This window comes from Rhynchophorus ferrugineus, unplaced genomic scaffold (assembly GCF_030347505.1).
Source record: "Rhynchophorus ferrugineus isolate W39M unplaced genomic scaffold, kcgeb_rfMv2 rfM1, whole genome shotgun sequence".
NCBI lineage: Eukaryota > Metazoa > Arthropoda > Insecta > Coleoptera > Curculionidae > Rhynchophorus > Rhynchophorus ferrugineus.
This window is the reverse complement of record NW_027472580.1, coordinates 4,358,886-4,379,857: the sequence shown is the minus strand read 5'-3', so window position 1 is coordinate 4,379,857 and position 20,972 is coordinate 4,358,886. Positions and strand designations below refer to the sequence as shown.

Below are 20,972 nucleotides of genomic sequence, written 5' to 3'. Positions count from 1 at the left end.
CAAGACTGTAATATCCGACAAGGAAAATGATCCCAGTCACGCCAGTAACCAGGCTGGGTAAGACCGGATGTCTTTTGGGATAATTTTTAAAGTTGGTCACTCGCCGGTTGGTAGGCTTAATGCTGATGATCGTGATTCGGAGGCCACGTTAAACTTTAGGCCCAGTCCAGATAAACCGATAGTTGGTAAAAGGAGACTTTAAAATATATATATAAAAAAAGAACAAAAATCGACCGATGGTTAGATCGCTATCAAACCAACATAATTCCTTCGACAAGACGTAGTAATATTGCGATAAGTATGCGAAGAAATTGTTAAAAACAATGCAAAATAATTTTCTTAATATATATTGTACCAATTTTTGCTAATAAAGCCTTTTTTAAAGTAAAAAGTGATCAGAATATATGCAAAAATCAAATATAATACAAGTAATTTTACTCAACATGACTGATGCCAATGTTATTTTACAAGCCAATCTATTACAACGTACATTTTATCACAAATTATCAACTTTATGGCTATGAATCATCTAGGTACTAGTCAAAGTATGTTATTATAGATAACAACCTGTCTGTCGTATAAGATTTGATAAAATAGACAAATGAATACTTCTTCCAAACAACTTTTGTTTAACAAAGGAATCACTATTAGAAAAAAATGCTTTTTGCCAATATTCTAAAAGTAATGACATTGCATGATAATTAAAATATTGTTTCTAAGAAACAAAGAAAAGATTATTATCAGTTTTACTCTTCTGAATGATGAAAACATGATTAATGTTCTTGCAAGAAGCTACCTTTTATCGTATATCGATAATACCCGTTTTCCTGCAAATTCTTTGTGAACCACAATTTTGCCCCAATAATATTTCCCACATTTATTTGTCCAATATATAAATTCATAATATTAACTGTAAATATACTAGTACTGATTTACTACAACTGACACATAAAAATGTTTTAGAAAACGAATTTCTAAAAACGTTGAATGAGTTTTTTTTAGAAATTGTCTTATATATTATATGAATTTATCCAAGATTTCGCATTAAAACATTAAATACAGTTAATATAAAAAATACACGAACTTGTAAATGTTATTATTAACTTTAGCTTAAGTAGTTTAATTTTAATTTGCGAAATAGACACCGTTTATCTTGCACTTGTCTTCATCAATATACAAGATGTAAGTACAAAGTAAATAATAAATTAATTTTGCACTAAAATGACAAAAATTATTGAGTTTAAACGCAAACTAACAAAAGTAACATTATTTTTAAATTAAAATTATTTACTAATAATTATTTTGCTACTAAATACTTTATATACAGAAAACTACATAAAAGGGGTTCAATTCACTTACAACAAATAATTAAATAACATTTTAGTGAAAACTCTTCTTCTTATATTGTTTATCAGAATTGTTTAAAATGAGGCATCTTTATTACTACTGATGGAAAATAGCTTCTGTCTTCATATTTCTGTATAGAAAATGAAGTAAACCACTACCATTGACATTTATATTACAATTTCGCATACTGTGTAAGTTGTAAGTTTTACTACATGTTTAGTCGAATTAAAAAGTCGTATCTTTTAAAGTCTGTTGAAACTATAACAGCTGACTATTATAAGTAACAGTAAAATGTATTAAATTAAAACAAAAACAAACTAAACATAGTAAAACCATAGTAAAACACATTCTTTTGGCAAAATTAGTTTTTTTTATTCAACATAATTCCCTTCAAAGGTGATACACTGATTATAGCGACCCTCCGCCTTTTCGATACCATTTTTGTGCTACGATTTGTCCTTTGCTTCAAAATGGGCCTCAGTTTCGTCGATCACCTCTTCATTCGACGAAAATTTCTTCCCAGCGAGCATTCTTTTGAGATCTGAGAACAGGAAATAGTCGGTTGGGGCCAGATCTGGAGAATACGGTGGATGAGGAAGTAATTCGAAGCCCAATTTATGGATTTTTGCCATCGTTTTCACTGATTTATGACACGGTGCATTGTCTTGGTGGAGCACCATTTTCTTCTTCTTCAAATGCGGCCGTTTTTCGGCGATTTCGTCCTTGAAGGGGTCCAATAACGCTATGTAATAGTCGCTGTTGATGGCCCGTCCTTTTTCAAGGTAGTTACCTTGAAACAGGACGTTATACAGACGCCATAATCTTGCCAGTCAACTGTTAACATTTTCCCAAACTTTGAGGCTTATTCATCGTGTGCAGTCCACTCGGATGACTCTCGATTGGTCTTCGGAGTGAAATAATGGAGCCATATTTCATCCATTGTCACATATCGATGCAAAAACTCGGGTTTATTACGCTTGATCTTCTTCAAACACTGTTCCGAATCATCAACTCGTCGTTGTTTTTGGTCAAAAGAGAGCCCGCGCAGCATCAATTTTGCACAGGGCTTTCTAACCAAATATTCGTGAATGATGTACACGTTCAGTTGATATCTTTAGAGTGTCTGCCATTTGATTCAATTTCAATTTACGGCCATTCAAAATCATTTTGTGGATTTTTTTAATGTTCTCGTCGGTAACAAACCCTTTGGGCGTCCACTGCCTTCACCGTCTTCGGTGCTCATTTCACCACGTCTAAACTTAACATACTAATCCTTGATGCTTGATTTTCCTGGGGCAATGTCCGGAAACTCAGCATCAATTCAAGCTTTTGCTTGAACTGTATTTTTTCCCTTCAAAAAGCAATATTTTATCAACACGCGAAATTCCTTTTTATCCATTTTTTTCTCAATAACAAAAGTTGCTTCACTCAAAATGCTATAATTCACAAACTAATGATCCGACAGCTGTCAAATATATACAGGCATCTTTTGAAGGTTACGGCTAACTAAAAAACATGTGGATTTAATTCTAGTAGCGCCATCTATGTGTCAGGCCGGGGATTTTTGAATTGACTTATTAATTGAAATGAAAGAAACAAATCAAAGTTGATGTCAAATATGATATTGTTATTGTCAATTGACCTGTTGCTGAACTTATTATTATTCCTATTACTCACCGGATTGATTGAGTGATTTAGTCATAGTTTTACTTCTATCGTGTCAATGTGAAATTATAACAAAATTTGGATATTTACAAAGATTTTTTTCGAACAGTCGTAATTTTGGCGAACTTTTCTTTACTTTGGTAGGATAGAAGAATGTATAAAGAATGCCAACACCACATTTCAAGTAAGTCGGTTCAGGAGAACTTGACATATTATGTCAAGCATCTTGAAAAAAGTATTTTTGAGCCAAAAGAGTTTAATATTTCGTTTTTAAACGCCTATATCTCCGAAGATAATCGAAAATTTTGAAGAATTGTTTTAAGAGCATATTTTTAAAATGTTAAGCTTTGAAGATATGAGATAAAAATCGATTTCTTTCGAGTTTATTCTATAATACCCCCTTAAACCAGCGAAGACAGAGTAATGAACTGTTATTGACGATGTTATTTGAATTTCTCTAATTGAATTAACTAGTAGTTCAAAGACTGATTTGTTTATTTGATGGGAATATGCTAATACTGCTAAACTTTTTATCATTACTGACTGTTGCTGGTTCCCAAACAGGTCACGTCCGTACCCTACTTTTCTACGAAACTAGTTCAGTTCTCTTCCTTCACTGGCTCTTTTTCAGGTTTATTATTAACCGAAATTACAATTACGCGACGTCTCGAATCATTAATTAGCCAGATTGTTTTTTTTCGGTTGTTTCTTATCAATTTCTTAAATGTTATTTGGAAAGTAAGCTGTAGAAAGCGCCAGATTGTTTGAAAAATTGTTGTGAATTAATTTTAATGGTTTGTTTTTGTATTCTGAATTCAGATAGTTCGATTTAAAAATGTATTTATTGAGAAAAAATCCACAATATTAAATATTTTCAATGTTTCTGGCAACATGTTAATAATTAGTGGTAATATATTATTATATGCCCCTGAAGAGATAGTTATTCGATTGCTTTATTGGATGATTTTTTCGTTATACTTGCATCATTAAACAAACAAGGCGAGTGATGTTCCCTAAATTTAAATTCAATTAGATTACTTAGGCTAAAATTAAAAATAAACACTAATACACTGTACAAGTTCATATGGTTTGGTTCGCATCAATCTTCTGATTTCCTGCGTGTTGTCCAATAGCTGTATAGCTTTTACGTTGCTGCTATTTAGTTACTTTATTGTATGTTTTAAGGCGAAATCTTGGATAATTTAATAAGTCCATTTTATGTCGAGATTATCGTGCAATTTTTTATTAGTTCGAATCGAAACGTTTGAACACTACCTGCGTTAGTGCTATATTATATTGCACCCATAAGTCCAATGAGATTTTATAATTGACTGATAAACCAATCTCTTTGATTTTAATGAAACTATGTTGGCTGTTGGACTATACAATATTACATATGGCAATAGTAGTCTACACACATGGCCAAGAATGTTGCCGTACTAATCGTACTTCTTGTGGGGTGTCAGTAACGTTGGTAGAACCCAGGAAAGCCAAGGAATGGCGTTTCCACCTTGTTAATTTAACATTATCATTTGAGGTTTACCATCATCATCAACTCATACCCGGAGAGAGAGTGTCTACGTTTCAACCAATAGGCTGCTATTGGTTGCAGGACATTGGGCATTGAGCATTGGACACTGTCAGTCTCCCCATTTTCAGATCATTTTCTATAATATTGATCCAGGTTTTTCGGAGATGTGTGCTATATATTTCATCCATTTTGCTCCTGAAGAGGAATTGGTTCATTTTTTTATTCGACAGACATGACGTCATTTTTAATATGAGGACAGAAACATGCAAAATTTGCCTTAAGCCTCACATTTTAAAGACTTTAAGTTTCCTTAGCATTTTAGAATAAGCATGACAGACTGCAACAGTCCAAGTATTGGCAACCTCCTGGCGGATTTAAACATTGATTGTATTGATCAGTTGTAATTTTTGCAATTATCAATCAACTGTCTATAGAATTTTTGATTTTGAAATATATTAAGTATAGTGACATGGAAATAAACATTTCATTGAACAGCAATGACAAATTTCGTACTTGTACAATACTATTTGTAAAATAAACTTAACAATTGTTAACAGATAGTGATAACTCATTCCAATTATTACATTGCGAGTTTAAATATAACATAATACATTTTAAATACTACTAACACTTCAACTAAATAACTCCTAAGTACTATTAAATGTAAATGTAATTTATTTAATAAAATATGTATAAAAAATGTAAAAAAAAATGTAAAAAATGTAAAAAATGTTTTTTTTTAAAATTATTTAATTAATACATTGTTACTAGTCGTTTCCGTCTAACCTACAATTTGTCTTTATGCTAATTTAAATCTAGGTATATAACTAGGAGGACTCATCGGTCCTAACTCAGTCCCTGGCGAAATAATGTTTATACATCTGGTGGTTCTGATGGTATCCAAAAGTTGCAATATTTCAATATTCGTATGAGAATCGAGTCTTTCCTCATGCCCCCTTGCAATCTCTCTTGACTGACTGTGGGTATCTGAAGGTCTTGATGTAGGTAATCAGGCCTATAGTATCTGCGTGCACCCATAACACTTCTCAGGATTTTGTTCTGAAAAATTTGTATTTTATTAATGTTACTCTTTGCAGAACATCCCAATAATTGAACTCCTTATGTCCATATAGGTTTCAATATTTGCTTATATAATAGCAATTTATTATGTACTGATAATTGTGATTTTCTTCCAATTAGCCAGTACATTTTCCTATATTTCAATTCCAGTTCTTTTCTTTTCTTCTTTATATATTCCTTCCAGCGAAGTTTTGCATCGAGATTCATTCGGAGATATTTAGCGTTGTTGCCATATGGAATGATAGTGTTATTTAATGTTATTAATGCTTGTACGGTCTGTTTATAGGTGAACTGCACACGTACAGATTTACTTTCATTAATTCTTATTTTCCAAGCTTGTTTCCAATTATTTATGTTGTCACTTCCCTGTTGTAATTTTCGTGAGCTTTCTTCACTATTGTCTCCGACAGCTATAATCGCAGTATCATCAACATATGTAGCCATCGTGATATTTTCCAATTGTGGTATATCACAAGTGTAAAGTAGATAAAGCATTGGTCCCAGTACACTTCCTCGTGGTACACCACCTGCTTTAGCTTGTTTTATTGTAGAGTAAGCTTCTTCTTGCGTGACTCTAAACATTCTGGTTGTAATGTATGATTTTAATAGTTCGGTGTGTTGTTTTGGTAGCATTTTCTGTAGCTTATGAACAAGGCCTTCATGCCAAACCTTATCTTGCTGGCTTGTGCTACAATCCATATAATTAGAATTATTTTTAGACATGGCAATGAAAGACGATCTTTACTCTTTGCAATTATATTGACCTCCCTAATCCATCAAAACAAACAACACTTAATTTTTCTTAAAAAATACAATATCTTGCTCAAGAAACTCCACACAATTTATTCTTTTATAAACAATATTATTTGCTGGCTGAACTTCTTCGAGCTATTCTCGAAAAATTGTAATTAAACATATGTTACTTGTTTATATTTTACTAATGTAATTGAATCATATCATATTCAGAAAGTTTCATTCAAGTGAATAACCAAGCTGTTAAATTCCAATCTATCTAACATTTGTTCATATTTGTTTCATTTGTTGTGAATAATATGAGAAGGAACATATTTTTTGACTTTAAAATGAATTTAGAAATTGCGACAGGCAATACTTTAAACATCTTGATGACGTATGAATAAAACTTTTTTGGATAGACCATACTTCGAATTTGTCATTCATTTTGGGTTCATATTTATATGCAAAATAAAAAAAGTTAAACCTTTATTGTATTCTATATGTTTTGTGTGCCTGAAGTATCATCTTTCAAACCAACGTCTGTTGCTGCTAGTTATCTCTCTAGAATAACTCTTACGAGATTTTTCCAACACGCGATATTTTGCTCAATTTCCCCAAACAATCGTTTGTTTTCTTCCTGATTGTTTTTTTTTTCATCCACCCGATCCACCGTTTTAGCATTCGGAAACTTTGATGAATAAAATCCGAATCAAATGATTCATATTAGTCAGCTGCGACAAACAATTTCAAAACGTCTCGCTGACGTATCCACTCTCAATTCACGTCCATTAAGCTGTGGAGACACGTAGCGGTCGAGACGCAGGTGAATGGTTATTGTATGTTTATTATTATGATTTTGATTTGGGCGTGTCGCCGTCCGAGCAGGCCTTGACAATGGCATTTAAAAATCCGATCGAGATATAACCCGATGATAAGTTCGAAACGTTTCGTTTGGATTCGCTCCGAGTATTCTATTAATACGTTTGATAAGTGTCCTGCTGAATATTCGAACTGATTATTTGTGTTTTTCGGTTCTTCATTCACGTGCCTATATGATGTGCCTTGGTCAGGTGCCTCAGAGAGCCAGGGCCGTCGAACAAAAAGTTTGATGCTCTTTGTAATGCTTCTTAGTTCTTTTGGAATTAGGATTACGACAAATTACTTTTCCCTCTTGATCTCCCGAGATTTCTATTTCATTTTAACCGACTTCTAAAAAGGAGCAGGTTCTAACAGGTCAATTGAAAAGTCCCCCGCCTACCATAATAAAACACATCTTTTTGGCAAAATTAGTTGTTTTTATTGAACACTAGCGACCCGCCCCGGCTTCGCACGGGTGCAATGCTGATACTAAATTAAATACACTACAGAAAGAATATGAACGTTGTATATAAAAACATGCGGCCCGCTCCGACTTTGCACGGGCATAAAATATATATGCCTATGTCACTCAATGAAAACATGATTAAAATCGATCCAGTATTTTTGGTTCATTCATTACTGCCCTTGGCCTGCACGCATTAAATTTGGAGTAAAACAATTCCTCTTCCCCTATACTTACTATGAAGATTTCCTGCTATCTTTGGAATATCTAAATTCATACAATTTTTATTACATTACACATTTTTAAACGCAAATTTTAAATTTGTAATATCTCCGAAAATATTTGTTTAATTTACATGCTGTAAGGAACCATATTGATCTATATTAATTGCACACTGTATTTAAGGTACTAAATTCGATAAGGATTAATGCCGTATTGCTTAAAATAGCTTCGTAAATAAGCCATTTTCTCACGTAAAAAGTAAACAATAAAAATGGTTAATGTGGGTTATCCCTAAAAGATAAACATATACCATCGCGGACTTTTTTGTAGACCTTTTTATGGTGTACAATACTATAGTACATTAATTTGATCTAACTCGTAGGGTTAGGCAGCGTTTTTGCTAATTGCTAAATAAGCCTAAAAAATAGGTTAATTTACGACATCACGTTAGAAACCTCTAAAATTAGCAATGTTGCCTTAGTATATTATGCATGTATTATACATATAAACCTTCCTCTTGAATCACTCTATCTATTGAAAAAAACCGCATCAAAATCCGTTGCGTAGTTTTAAAGATTTAAGCGCACATAGGGATGTAGGGACAGAAAAGGCGACTTTGTTTTATTCTATGTAGTGATAATTCCTTTCAAGGGTGATACACTGATTATAGCGACCCTCCAACTTTTCGATGCCATTTTTGTAGTACGATTTGTCCTTTGCTTCAAAATAGGCCTCAGTTTCGGCGATCACCTCTTCATTCGACAAAAATTTCTTCCCAGCGAGCTTTCTTTTGAGATCTGAGAACAAAAAGTAGTCGCTGGGGGCAAGATCTGGAGAATACGGTGGATGAAGAAACAATTCGAAGCCTAATTCATGGATTTTTGCCATCGTTTTCACTGACTTGTGATACGGTGCATTGTCTTGGTGAAGCAGCACTTTCTTTTTCTTCAAATGCGGCCGTTTTTCGGCGATTTCGTCGAAACAACGTTCGTGACAATTCTTTCTTGTCACCTCTTTCTTGTATTCGTTACATTTTCTTAGAAATTCTGATTCTCGTTTTTTTTTCTTTTTCTAAAATGACCAGCTGGTTTTTCGAGCAAGAGTAAGGCAGAGCCAAATGTTTTTTGCTAATTTTGCTTCAGGTTCATCATAGTAAAGTTTTGCGGGTGAGAGAGATCCTGGATTACGACTGGGATAGTTGTATTTGGTTTAACTATCGGGGTAACTATGGATGGGTAGGGATTTGATGAGATTGTTATCGTGTACTAAGGCGCATAGGGAGAACCTCACATTGAGCATGTTCGTGAAGATTTTCATGAACGGGATACCTGATACTAGGCGGGTATTCGCGTTCCTCATAAACTATGGGGCATTGAGTAACGCGCGGACTTTTTTGGATTGGAACACTTGGAGTAGTTCAAGTTGTCTCTCCGAGACATACCTGTGCCACACCTGTGCATAGAGGCAGACTGGACAGACTAGCATTTTGTACAGTTTCGCTTCTTGGGGTATTGGGAATTTGCTTTTTCTGCAGAGGAGTGGAAATAGTAGGGTGTACATGCCTTTGCAAATAACATGCTGAATTTGGGCTGACCACTGGAACCTGCGATGGAATTGGAGAGTATGATACCTTCTGGAGTTTGGGGATAGGGACTTTTTCAATTTTCAATTGAACAGCCGCCAGAATTTATACCACGCAATCTCTGGTTGAGTTGGACTTGGAGTCTGTCACGGATGGCGTCGGGACTGCAACCGGTGATGAAGAAAGCTTTGTCGTCTGCATAAAATGCTGGGTGTGACTGCTTTGAAAGTGGGAAATCGGCCAGGTTGAATAGGGTTGGGGCTAATGGAGCACCTTGCAAGACTTCTGCATATATTTGTTTCCGATAGGAGACTGCATCGCCGATCTCTACTTGAAACTATCTATCTTCCAAGTATGAATGGATCAGGTAAATTAGGTCATTAGGTAGACCTAGTTGATTTCCTTTAAAAATTAAACCGTTGTGCCATACTTGATCGAAAGCTTTGGATACATCTAGGAAGATGGCTCCAGCTTTACGACCTTTTATAAGTGCCTGATTGATTGTTTCTGCGACGCTAGCAGCTTGATGGAGGCTTGAGTGTTTGGCATGGAAACTGAGTTGTCGTCAGTGATTAATTCTCATTATGGATGCACTGTGCTTTATTGCTGAAGATCCTCCCTCGGGTTCTTGGTGGTAGTTGAAAAAGCTGGTTCAAGAAACCCTTTTCTGTACCCCGATTAGTTCAGAATATCGGGGTGGGAAAGGCACTTCCAACTAGGAACTTTTCACGTCGATAGAACACGTGCGTGTCGGACTCTTAAAGAATTCTCGAGAATTCCATGATCATGGGCTTTCTTGATGTTTGTGGTTATAGTCATCATAAGGAGTCCTCTACCACCTCTAACTTCTCATACGCTTCGAGTAGCTTCGGTACTTGAACCCGCATTATCCGAAACTCAACGAGCCGATAGCATATCCATTTTGTTGGACACGCGTGTTCTATTTATTCGGTGACTTTCTTTGTTGGCTTAGTTTCATCAGACATTCGATACAATGCGAATGTTTTATGCTGTCTCAAGTCATATTCTTTTCCCTTGTCACAAATATTACGAAGACCATTTAGTCTAATAATTTAGACCGCTAAACTATACGAAAGAAAAAATATTTAATTTTTCGTAAACTTCAATTTAAACGACCTCCTTATAAATAACACTAATTGCCTCGCAATACAATCCTTTATTAAATTCAGAGGCTATAAAACACACTGCACAAATCATCCAGAGCGTGTGCAGTGCAGCAAAAGGAAGCAGTGTTTTGGGTCCAGTTCTTTAGTTATTCTGTACCACAAATGCTGACGATACTGCGGTACTTGCTAGTGGAGACAATAGTAAAGAAGCAACCACTACACTGTTACCAATAAATATGAATAATACTGGTATCCCATACAGTAACAATGCTAAGTACCTTGGGATGAATATTAATGCAAAACTTCGTTGAAAAGAATACATTAATAAGAAAAGAGTAGAACGGGAATTCAAATATAAACAAATTTATTGGTTATTTGAATGAAAAACTAATTTTCTATTCTAAAGACGTGTGAGCTTTCCTGAAAAGATACAAACATGTTTGTTAAAATTAAGTCACTATGGTGTATCTACAAGATGAGATCAAAATGAGCCTCAAAATGTTAAAATTAAGATTATTTGTTGCTATTTATAATGATAATTGATTGTTTTTTTTTAAGAAAATACAGTGTTAGTTTACAGTTTAATTTTGTAATATTTTTTATGAATTAATAGTATTATGAAAACTTTAAAGATATTACAGCATATCCTTAAAATCACTGCAGTATCTAATATGATTGATTCATGTCATGTATTGTTATTAAGTGAATCTATTATATTAATTGTTGTTTTAGAAACTGTGGTATTTCCACTTCACACATAAGCTCATTGATATGCATTTGTATAATGCATAAATAAGTAATGTGTGTTGTGTCATAGTTTTGTCCTATTATTGATAGGTTTTCTTTATAAACTATTAGTAAAATTCGAATTTTAATTAAATGTATTATATATATTAACCCATGTAGAAATACTACGTAATTTTATATTTCATTTAAAATCATTGGGTTTTTCAAGGAAACAACATAAATTAGTTTCTGCTTAAGTCTGTACCAAAAATTATTTTGATATTGCTTAGTTCGATCAGGTTGGATGCGTTAAGACTTTTCACATAAATTATACTTTTTTTTTGTTTTTTGAGACCTATGTAGTCTAGTATTGTCATGATATCCTTTCACTTCTAGTTTGTTATAGTGTATTCAAATGAGTGAGTTGTTATTGGATTGAGTTAATGTTTTTACTCTCTAGTAGCAGATATTCACCAACACATTATTTGACATTCGTCAGTTTTCATTTGTCCGTTTTGTGCAATTTTTGATATCAAGTGGTACGTAAATGGTAATAAACAGTCTGGAGGATCAAAGAAATTTGAGGACAATGAATTACAAAATTTATCGGACGACTGCTCTTTTTTATAGCTTAGTGATACGTTGATGTAATATTAACGTTAATATTAATTTCCATTGTATGCGAAACAAAAAAATATTTTTCTGTGATGAAAATTTCTAATCCTAAGTGCTAAGAGTTATGGATTAACAGATAGATTGAAAAGTTCCCGGCCTACCATAGTAAAACACATTTTTTTTGACAAAATTATTTTTTTTATTCAACATAATTCCCTTCAAGGGCGATACACTAATTATAGCGATTACATTATACCTTGCTTCAAAATAGGCCTCATTCTTTTAAGATTTTAGAACCGGAATTAGTCACTGGGGCCAGATCTGAAGAGTACGGTGGATAAGGAAGCAGTTCGAAGCCCAATTCATGGATTTTTGCCATCGTTTTCACTCGGATGACTGTCGATTGGATTTTGAAGTGAAATAATGGTGTCATATTTCATCCATTGCAAGATCTCGGGTTTATTACGCTTGATCATCTTCAAACACTGCTTCAAATCATCAACTCGTCATTGTTTTTGGTAAAAAATGAGCTCGCGCGGCACCCATTCTGTACAGAGCTTTCTCATACCCAAATATTCGTGAATAATATGGTGTACATGTTCAGTTTATATCTGAGTGTCTGCTATTTCATTCAATTTCAATTTACGGTCATTCAAAATAATTTCCACTGCATTCACCGTCTTCGGTGCTCATTTCACCATGTCTAAACTTAGCATTCCAATTCTTGATGGTTGATTTTCCTGGGGTAGTGTCCGGAAACTCGGCATCAAACCAAGTTTTTGCTTCAACTGTATTTTTTCCCGTCAAACAGCAATATTTTATCAACACGCGAAATTCCTTTTTATCCATTTTTTTCAAAATAACAAAAGTTGTTTCACTCAAAATGCTATAATTCACAAACTAATGATCCGACAGCTGTCAAATTTATACACGCATCTTTTGGGCTAGGGCTAACTAAAAAAACATGGATTTCTGGTGGCACCATCTATGTGTCCGGCCGGGGAATTTTCAATTGCCCTGTTTGTCCAGAGCGGATCAACAAAGTCTTGCGTACTATGAACGGCTAGAACTGAGTAAAATTGTTAATGCAGATGTCTACCGACGTTAATTGAATATATTTGACAACGTATTGTTGCAAAAAAGTTCATCACTAGCCCTTTTTTTTACATGGCAATGCTTGATCCTACGAAAGAGCAAGAGTACTGCCTCTAGTGTTTATACCACACGTAGCGCCTTCTGATTACCACTTATTCAGTTTGATGCAACATGGCTTGGGTGACGAAATGCTGAACAAGTGTGAATTTCGATATAACGTCCTCATATTGCTGGAAACATTGGAAAACATTTCTTAATAAATAGCTTGTGAAAAATGATCATAATGCATGTAAGCGCCTAGTATTCATGAACACATTATTTAGCATTATTTAATATTATTTAACAAGCTTGTTCTTTTGAAAAGTCATCTAAAAGCCATTGAGGTGATATGCTGAAAATCTTTATCAAAATTATATATGCTGTTTGATAATTTTTTTTTCGTTAATTTTTCTATTTTTATAAGTATACATTTTTTCATTTCAGGTGAGTACCTCCATCACTAACTTCTTTAGAACCGGTAAGTTTAAACAATCGACAACTGCAACATATTAATAGTGCTTCGTGGTCTATACAGACTGGATGCATTCGTCGTTGCTTTATGCATTAGAGAAATAGGTCACACGTGGGTGATGGGAGATTATAAGTAAAGTGTTATTTATTGCCGTATCACTAAATTGCCACTTAGCAGCTGCGGATCAGCCTCAACATTCATTATCTCTCGTTTTCTCTTAAGACGGTGGTGACTAGGCTATTAACTTGAATAGATGTATGTATTTTTACGAGTATTAATAATAAGTTTTATTTTATAATATGTAATGTATTGCGAAATATTTTCTCAATTTCTATCAGATATCTGAGTAAATGTCTTGCATAATTTTGCGTTGTAAAATTGGAATCCCCACAAAAGTTTTTGTATTTTGTTTTCTATATTTGTTCATAGCTGTATAGTGCAAAACTTTTTCGGTATTTTTATATATTACTTCAAGAGTATACACCAAACTTTCTATTTACTTATGTATGTTGGTTCTTTCTATAACATCATTTATTCGCAATATTTCTGAATGTTAATTACAACTATTAGAGGTATAGTATTAATTAGAAATATAACTTTTAAATAATATAACACTCTCACTGAATATAAAATGATATTAATGCAAGACAAATAACAAATATTGTTCAAAAATCATAGTTACTCTATAAAAAATACTAATAATTTTTTACTTGTGGTTATAAATGGAGAAACAAACTTAAAGAAACAGAATATTATAATATTTGACTGCAAGGTGTAATTTTTTATTAATACTTGATGTTATTAATAAGACTAAGATGTCAGTACGTTCTTTTCTGTGCACAATCCTTCAATGTACGGATCCCATCGATGGATGCTAGTGTAAGTAAAGATAGAAGTCAGTGTGAGTTAGATCTGAGGAATAAGCTGGATGTTGAAATATTTCGTTTTTAGATTTCGCTAATATGTTTTTTGAGTTGTGCTTGATGTCTCAATTCTTGTAGGTAATTTTGTACTCCCCAAAGAAACCTATAAGAATTAGGAAGAACTAACGCAAATTACAATAAGAAGATCATATTTTTAACATTTTGTGCATATTGCTCGGACAACAAGCTGGGTTTGTTAAATTCCCTTGATTTTTGTATCTGTGATATGGCAGACGCCGAGCAAAATGGACTGGACCAAACAAGGCTAGTCGCCGAGGAGCTTAAAATTGGCGAAAAGAACGTCCTCTTAGAGATATTGGAACCTTCACAAAAAGTTCTCACGCCATCGTTTAGTATAATATTGGAACTGATGAAGCAATTTGTAAAATCACTTCCTAGAGATGGAAATTGCTTTAAATTAACGTTGGGAAATATCGACTGAAAACATTTGAAACAGTCGATAGTCGCAAAACAGTTGGAACAGTCGATAGTAAAAAAAAATAGCGACTGAAAATGGTAATTACTATTTTCAGTTAAATGCACGATTAAATAAATAAAATAAAAATAAATAAAAGTTTTATTTATTTTTGAACAGAAATATTTTTAAATTACTGTGAATATTATGATGTTCAATTTTTCTCCCCTGAGGCGGTTTCTTCGATCGTTAATTATTTGCCCAGATTTTGAAAAAACTCGTTCCCAGGGGACAGATGTTGCGGGTATAGAGGAATATTTTACGTGTAACTGATATAATTCAGGTAGTTTCATTTTATGGATTTGCTAAAAATCCAGTGGGTTTTGTAAACGCCCAATAAATGGAATTTTCAAATACTGCTAAATATGTAAAGTTGCTGCAGTATTTGGAATAATTACTTCTTTCATTCTAGCCATTTTTTTATCAAAATATTCCCAGATGTCAATACATCCTTGGTCAGTAGTTTTGCCTTGAATTTCGAGTTGTGGAACTATATTTGTATTTTTTGAAGTTAGAATGGAAGATACCTCTTTTGTGGTAACTTTGTGTGTGTGTGTGATAACTAAAATTGCCAGTCTTTTATTGATGATATCTAATAGACAATTTTGTCATTTTTTCCCCATTCTCTTGTTAATATCCTGGATTAGATGGAATGTTGCAGTCCTCTTATTAACAGTATAATTAAAGACATCATTGGAATATCTTTCACCAGATAACTCGGTGGTCCATTCGTTAACGAATAAAGGCTGTGGTGCTCTTCTTAATAGCCAACAAAATATGAAAGTAGAGTTTTTCTATCAGAAAATGTATTTATTACAAATATTTAATATACTTTATTCGCCTCTTTATCGTTAATATTTTTAAAAGAAATTTAACAACTGCTACTGTAAAAATCTCTTCAAGTATTGGTAATTAATCGAAGGATTTTGTTTTGACTGGGTTGGATTACCAGTTGGTTTGATGTCCAAACTGGCTGTATGATTAACTGATAAACCAATCTCAATTTTAATCAATTTTAATTTCAATTTTAAGTTAAGGTGAGAGTATCTTCCGACTCATCTGTACAGTTGCTTAAGTTCGAATTTAATCTGTTCAAATTTTTGTCTATCGCGATGTTTCCAGTTTAACCTACCATCGAGATGTATGTAGGTGGGGATAAAATAATAGACTAGACTAAACATTGGACGATAAATCTTCATGAATTTATCTTCTTGGCTATTAAAAATTTCGCTATATTATCACCGGTACTTATCGTCTGGTATAAAAATTAATAGTACAACATCAATCCTATTTACACATACCTACAAACAGCCGATGGTAAAGCAATAATCTTATCAAGCACTTTGCATTACAATAACATAGTTATTATACGGAGTCATTGTTTTCTCTATTTATCTAAAATTCAATCACTTATTATAATTTTACGAGATTTTTAATAATGGTGATTTGCCGGGATCTTGAATAGAAAATAACAAGGTTTAATTGTTGTTTGTCTTGCAAATCATTATAATTATCATTGTTTTAGACAGGTATAGCGAGGATAAAATTACCGATGAGGTTATATATCATCAAAAATATCATTAATTCTAAACGGATATAGGTACAGTTTCTGAGGCGTATTTTTTAAACACATGTTACGTTATTTTGTTATTATATCAAAGGAGTTTCTTTTGAGGTATTGTTTTAGTAGATATTCCTTTTAGTTTCATAATGATTTTTGTCATCGAGCATTAGACACCGAACTATGAGTTGGTAACCGGATAAGTGCTGAAAAATCTACCAATAAAGGCAGTTATAAAACTCGCCAACTTGATTTTGAAATTTTGAAAATGGCTGTTTTTTTGTTGGACATAGCGCAAGCTCTCGATGGCCTGGTTTAAGAGACTCATGATTAACTCTATAAAATGTTACCGAAGCAAGCATTGTGACTGATAAATTTGAATAACGTTATTATCTCATACAGTAACAATGCTTGAATCTTGATGGAAAACTTTGCTTGAAGGAGCATATCAGAAAGAAAACAAAAGTCGAATTAAAATAGAAAAAATGTATTGTTTATTTGGAAGAAAATATAATTTACTCATACATAAATAACTTACTGCTGTATAAACAAATGCTAAAATCTAGATAGATCTATGGAATTCAGTTATGAGGTCGATCTGTGAGAAATAATATCAACTTAATACAAGAATAAAGTTCTGAGAAATATTATGGATGTTTCCAGATAATATAGGAACAATTACTTACACTGGGATATTCTGATTCCAATTGTCATAGAGGTAATTAAGAGACCCCAAAGAAGACATGAACGACTCTCTTCTCATGTTAACGCCAAAGTGCTGCAACTCTTGGATATACTGAACTAGGATGCTCCAGAGAGAGACTCCAGTCCTAGGCTCCTCTTTCTTTTATATGATATGTTTTTTATGAACACGTTTTTTTCTAGTCTTCTCTTCTTTTCCGTGTTTTTAGTGATGTTGTCTCCGTAGTTTTTTTATTTGTTTCTTCGAGAGAATATACTACCTCCTTACATATATAGTGTGTATTTGCCATTACTATCTTGTTTCGAGAGTTACTGATTGAAAATTATGCGAAACATTACGAAATTAGAACTGTTTCGTTAGAATTTTATCTATTTTCGCATTCCTGTGGCATATCACAAACATGTATTAGCTGCAATCATCTCAGTAATTGATAGAAAAAATGGCAGTGTATCTTTTAGGCCTTAAACATATGTTTTCATGTATCTTACTGGCTAGTGCTGACTTTATCCCTTAGTACTCCATTCCTTATTTATTATACCAAAGGCAGAGTATAGGTTTGTAACTGCAAATATTCTGTTTTGGTTGAAATTTAGGTGGTCCTTCGACTTTAGCATTTTTTTAAAATTTGGGATTGTCATAGTATATGTAGCTTTCATTGCCCGTGACAATATATATCTGTTCGGCATTTTCAATCAGGATAATAATAGGCAGTGAAATATTATGGATGTTTCCAAATAATATAGGAACAATTACTTACACTGAGATATTCTGATTCCAACTGTCATAGAGGTAATTAAGAGACCCCAAAGAAGACATGAACGACTCTCTTCGCATGTTAACGCCAAAGTGCTGGATATATACCAAACTCTTGGATATACTGAATTAGGATGCTCCAGAGAGAGACTCCAGAGAACTAAACTAAAGAACTAAAAATGCGAATTATGTAGTGAAGTGTACTAAGAGATAAAAATTCTGAAAAATTCTATTAACTTTTATTGTATCAGAGATTAAGTAAGGACTGATGAGTCTTTCTAGATAAGTCTCTATAGAGACAAATTGTAAGTTAGTGGGCAACGACTAGTAATAGTATATTAATTAAATGAAAAATTTTGCCTTTTTAGATCTATTTTTGTTTGTATTTAAATTATTGGACTGATTTTTCTATTTGTATTAAAAACTTTTTTAATCCTGTTTGTTGATCTCTAAACCCTTAAAAATATTATTTAATCCGTACCCGTCTGAAATATCCGCAACAAAAGAAAATAACATAGTTGACTTTCTGAACACTCCGTTTCAAATGGATCTGCCACATGAGAAATTTACTGTTAAGGAAGTAAAACAAACAATTACTATAATTTCAATGTTAAATTGAAAAATCCCATACGCACCCTCAACTGCTGAAATCATACCTCACAGACAGACATTTTATTGTCAAACAGGGTGACGAATACACTGACCTACACCCAATATATTCGGATGTTCCGCAGGGTAGTGTTCTTGGCCCATTGTTATATCTATTGTAAACTGCTGATCTACCAACCTCAGGAAACACGACTGTTGCAACATATGCTGACGATACAGCGGTTTTATCATCACACGAAGATCTAATATCAGCCACAAGAAACCTCTAAGTAGAATCTTAACAAAGTAGAATTGTGGTTGAAAACGTGACGTATCAAAACAAATGAGACAAAAACTGCCCATGTGACAATCACTCTTTGTAGAAGAACATGTTCCCCAGTAAAATTGAATAATCATGAATTTCCGCAAGCAGACGACGTTAAATATTTGGGAATGCATTTGGATCGACATTTAGACCTATGGTATTGAACTGTGGGGTACTACTAGCAAATCTAACATAGATATCCTCCAGAGGTTCCAGAATAAAGTGTTGCGAGTCATCGTCGATGCATATTACGTCTACAATAAACTGATTCAGCACGATATCCCTTTAGAACCCATAACGAGTGTGATTCAAAGTGTTAGTGCATCCACTCGCAATGCACTCGCCAAACAGTTAAATTTGTGCGATGACAGTGTAGTGTAGCGATGACAAACTACCATGCGAACTGATTAATAGACACATAGAATGAGATTTATTGATTTTCAGAAAAAGAAGAAGTTCTGTGGTTTCTTTTATATGATATGTTTTTTTATGAACTCGTTTTTCTAGTCTTCTCTTTTTTTTCGTGTTTTTAATGATGTTGCTCAGCAGTTTTTTGATTTGTTTCTTCGAGAAAACATTCTGAACTACCTTCTTGCTTGTATAGTGTATATTTGCCATTACTATCTTGTTTTGAGAGTTACTGATTGTAAATTATGCGGAACATTACGGAATTAGAACTGTTCGCTAGTATCTATTTTCGCATTTCTATGACATATCACAAACATGTATTAGCTGCACCCATCTCAATAATTAATAATCAAATGGCAGTGTACTTTTTAGGTCTTAAAATAATATGTTTTCATATATCTTGCTGGCTACTTCTGACGTTATGGTTGACATTAACCAACTTTAGCAGTGACGTTTAGTTAATTTTAAAAGCTCTACTACATCATTCCTTGTTTATTATACCGAAGGCAGAGTGTAGGCTTGTAACTGTAAATATTCTGTTTTGGTTGAAATCTGGGTGGTCCTTCGAGTTTAGCAATTTTTTTTTAAATTTAGGACTGTCATATTAGTAACTTTCATTGCCTGTGACAATATATATATATGTTCGGCATTTTCACTCAGTGTAATAGTAAGCAGTTATTCAATTTGTATTAAAATGAACGGTTGCCGGTGGCCGGTTGCAGATATTTGACAACCGGACGATTTTGCAGACTCATTCGTTTACGTGTTCAAATGTATCTGACAGCGTTGTATGAGAAAATGAGAAGGAATAATGAGAAAGAAGAATGTAAAATGAGAAGGATGATTTTAAAACAAATTTGCAAATTGCGACAGGCAATATCATAAAGTGGCAAAAACAACACTACCATCCTGAAGGCCATAGATTAAAATTATTCCGATTCAGTTTAAAGGAAAAAAACATCGATTCCCTATCTGAGAAAACCCGAAAGATATCCGAATCAAACGCGACGAACCTTAACCGCCCATCGTTTGACCTTCGCGAAGCCCCGCGCCAACAATAGAAAACGATTTTTTTATCAGACATAGTTCCAACGTCAATTAGAAAAAAAACCATTAAACACTTTTCTTTATGTAACTAGAATTCCATGAATGCGTCTCGATTCGAATGGCTCTTCCTGGGTTTAGTCACAGAACCTGTTGAAAAAATAGCCGGTCGTATCGAAAGCTTTTTTCCGTCGGATTAAACTGCGTTTCAATAGAATGAAATTATGAATTTCTATGTCTTCTACAATATGGGCCTGGTTTTAATAATAAAACGCGTGTCTTTCTGTGTGTACGGGATTGTATAAACGTAATGTACAAGGAGATTTGATCGGTGAAGATGAAACTAACGCAATGGAGTTTTTTTTCAACCAGAAAATTATTTGTGTACGGTCACCGATGCTGAAACATGAAAAATATAATGCCTAATTCATTTCTTTTGACATAGTCTGGTAGCCAACAGAACCAGTAAAAATATAAATACTGTTTTGTATAGGTGATTGCTTTGTTTGATTTATATGATTAATGAATCTATTTAAATACATGAAGTAAAATCGGTCGTAACTACATTAACATTTATAACTGAAGAACAGCTGGACCGATCTTAATGATACGATATTTGTTTGATTCTTCTTCTT

At 33.5% G+C, this 20,972-nt stretch overlaps 1 protein-coding gene and 1 long non-coding RNA gene across 3 annotated transcripts in view; one reads left to right on the top strand and one right to left on the bottom strand.

The window, feature by feature from the left end:
• The window catches only part of S6KL (ribosomal protein S6 kinase like), a 233,406-nt gene that overhangs the window by 58,431 nt on the left and 154,003 nt on the right, over positions 1-20,972 (top strand). The window lies entirely within an intron of this gene.
• Positions 18,083-18,844, bottom strand: LOC143202696 (uncharacterized). The gene is made up of 3 exons (XR_013007214.1): positions 18,608-18,844; positions 18,454-18,541; positions 18,083-18,132 (listed from the first exon to the last, which is right to left on the bottom strand). It is a non-coding gene; the product is annotated as an uncharacterized LOC143202696 (long non-coding RNA).